We start from the raw sequence: 3758 nt of genomic DNA on the forward strand, positions 1-3758 counted from the left end.
CCTCCTACTTCCAATTGTACACTGGGCATCTATAGAAACTGCATCATCTAGGATCATGGGCAAATGACAGAAAAATTTTAGATATGAGTGGGAAAATTAGAAAGAATAATCACTGATGAGAAATGAACAGAGTATATAGCTGTAACTCATATTTTAACAGTACCTCAAGAAAATGAAATAGAGAGCACTGCCTCTTTGGTTAATGGTGAAATAGAAAAAATCACAAGCCACCTCAAAGGATAACTATTCCAATATGTCTTCCTTTTTTTCCCCTTCTAGGTTTGTTTTAAAATTGATCAGTGCTACTACATAGTACACTTTTTAAAAGGTTGGGTAAATCTATTCTTTAAAGTTTAAATTGAGTGAGCAGTAAAAGCACCATCACATAAAGATCATATTTATTCACAAATTCATAGAATGAATACCATCGCTAGCCAGTGATGTAACCGGTTTTTGGAATAAAAGCACACAAGCTTACCTATCTTCTTCTGTGATAAGACATTTATTTATCTTCAGTCTAGTTTGTCTCAGACTCTTTATCTGTACTTTTAGTCTAAATTATCTTAGAGTAAAATTTACTTCAGAAAGATGCCTACCTCTGATTCAAAGATAGTAATATTTTGAAAGCTTTATCTTCAGCTAAGCTATCCTCTTTCTTATTTAGTTTTCCCTAGATTAGGAAATAAAACCTTGCAATGCAGCAAAATAGTGACTCTGGACAAACAACAGTCTACCTGTTGTTTCCTGGATGAAAAGATGTTAGGATGTTGCAATAATATTTATAAATTTTATCCTAACATTTAATAAACTGGAATTACGTATGTCCTGGATACCAGGCTCTTGAAATACACACTGGTTTTGTTTTTTTGTTTTGTTTTGTTTTGTTTTTGGTGTGTGTGTGTGTGTGTGTGTGTGTGTTGCAATACAATTATCACAATTTCTTAAAATTCTAGGCTGGTCAAGTTATGCACAGTTCTGAGATGGGACATATACTAAGGATGAAACCAGAGTATCAAGAGATTGAGTGTTTAATAAAGACCATAAACTTGGTCCCAGCAGAGAGCAACCAATTAGTTCCTCTTTTCCTCATTTAAAAGGCCCAGTTTAACAACTCCAAATTATACAGTTGCCAGGTCTGGGAATCAATTATTTTTAAGTGAAATTTGACTCATCCTGAAAAAAAGAAATATACTTCAATTACAAAAGAGGTAGGAAGACAGATCAGTAGGTACCTCCTCAGCTGGTGTTAATGGGTACTGGTAAGGAAAATGCCTCTATGTCTTATATCAGTGCTCAGTGCTCTCTTTCTGCAGGAGAAAAAGGAGCAAGTGGCTGTAAGTAAGATAAAGAGACTGGAAAATTTCCACAGATAAAAACTACAAAAATGCAATTTCACAACACAACTGTCCATATTCTTATTTTACTTTTATTTTTCTTTTCTTTTTTTTTCCCCAGGCGATCCATATGATGAAAAGTCCAGCAATGATCAGAAGAATGCCAGGAACTGTCACTGCATCTTGGCTAGTAAACCCACATAAAGCAAGACGAGAAAAATGCTGCGTAATTTGCTAAAGGGAGAATTTGTTTTATGCATGCTCTTAATTTCAGTGGAAAAGAGATGGTGGTGTGTGTGCCTGGAGAGTTTCTTTAGATGTGCAAATATATTTCATTTCAGCCTTGCTTTAAGAACTGATCATTAAACAAATTTTTGAAAAGGCCTAAGGAAAAGGAGGAAGATATTTCTGCTGCATATGGCAGGTATTCAATAGAAGATTCCCACCAATATAGGTGAGGAATTCATTTCTTACTACCTGAATGCCATTCCTGAGACAGTAGAGGGAGGGTCCTGCCACTTTGGAAAACTTTTAACATTTTTCTTATTTTCCCACTTCTTTTGGCTGGATGTTACTTGGGATTCAAACATATCAAAACCTGAACTCCCTCCTATTTAAGACTGGAGTAGGTTACAAACATGTAAGACTAAAATGCTGTGACACACTTTCCCTCCCCAGCCTCACCCCCAATACTTGCTGTATGTATTACAGTTTTTTGGCCATGCTCTTCTCTTTCTGCATACCATCAACCTTATGTGAGGAAATGCTTGAATCTCAGATACCAGGGAGACCATAAAATCATTAAGGTTAGAAAAGACCTCCAAGACTATCTAGTCCAACCACCAATGCATCCCCACTGTGCCCACTAACCACGTCCCTCAGTGCCACATCCATATGTTTTTTGAAAATCTCAGGGACGGTGACTCCATCACTTCCCTTCCCTGAGTGCCTCACCACTCCTTCTGAGAAGAAACGTGAACAAGAAATCTGTTAACCTGAACCTCCTCTGGTGCAAATTGAGGCCATTACCTGTTGTCCCGTGGCCATTGCTGGGAGAAGAAGCCCACTCCCACCTCACCACAACCTTCTTTCAAGTTATTGTAGAGTGCTACAAGGTCCCCCCTGAGCCCCCTGTTCTCTGGACTAAACAATCCCAGCTCCCTCAGCCACTCCTCATAAGATTTGTACTCCATACCTCTCACAGTTTTGTTGCCCTTCTCTGGACACGCTCCAGGGCCTTGATGTCTTTCTCATGATGAAGAGCCCACAACTGAAAACTACTGGAGGTATGGCCTCACCAGAGATGAGGACAGGGTTCTAATCACCTCCCTGCTTCTGCTGGCTCCACTATTTCTCATCTGCTCTTAAGTAACTTTATTCCAAAACATTTTGTTCAGTATGACCATTTTGAGACTATTTCTCAATGTACTTATAGATTTAGAAAATAATAGTTATTGGCTTGGAACCCTAAAATCCACATGGAAGACCAAGTCTCATCACTCAAATAAATAACTGTTATTAAGAAAAATTTTGTGGCAAAATACAACAGAACTGGAAATAATTTTCCATTACAGTTTATGTGGGTTTTTCAGTAGGAAACTGATCTCAGGTAGTTTTAAAACAACTAGGAAATCCATCAAGTATTTTAAAATCCATAGTAATCTGAGATGTATTGACTTCACAACCTGGCTATAAACATCCAGAAGGAAAATAACTTACAAATATGACACGTATATATATGGTCTCTAGCTGAGTTTTGAGAAAGATGAAGTTGACTGGCAAACCATCAAATAATTTGCATGCAAGATGTCCATTAAACTCAATGGTAATCTATCTAAGCCATTCTCTGGAATTCAAGTAAAAGATTGGTGCTTGGAAAGAGTGTCTGTCTTTAGAAATCTACAGATAGATATGATGACATGAGGTACTTGAAGGTCCTTGACAACATGAGGTACTTGAAGGTCTTTGAAGCAGTCCTATGAACAGGTCCAGAAGAGTTACCGTGGCATGTTTTAAAAATGATGGTAATGTGAATTTGATGCCGATATCTTCTAGAGCAGTGAGAAAAGGGAACTTTGCAGCTTATACACCTGTACTTATATATGTAGATGTACACATTTAAGTGGGAAACAACCTATTTCTACCCTTGTCAGGGGAAACATAGATCAGAAGACCTACAAAGCCCCAAAATGCTGCAGAAAGCGCTCGGTCAGGCTCTCGCTCTCAGCACGGTCACCCGCCCTGAGCGCCCCTACGTCGAGGCATCCACGCACTACTGGAGCCGCTGGCACAGTGCGGCTCTCGGGGCCGGGGGGCGGCAGGGGGCGGCGGGGGGCGGTGCTGGCCTTCCGCCCGGCCCGGCCTCCGCCTCTAAAGGTATATAGCGACGGGGAGGCGGCGGCGGGCAGCATTGCGAAGCGAGGA

The sequence above is a fragment of the Lagopus muta genome, chromosome 1 (assembly GCF_023343835.1).
Source record: "Lagopus muta isolate bLagMut1 chromosome 1, bLagMut1 primary, whole genome shotgun sequence".
Taxonomy (NCBI): domain Eukaryota; kingdom Metazoa; phylum Chordata; class Aves; order Galliformes; family Phasianidae; genus Lagopus; species Lagopus muta.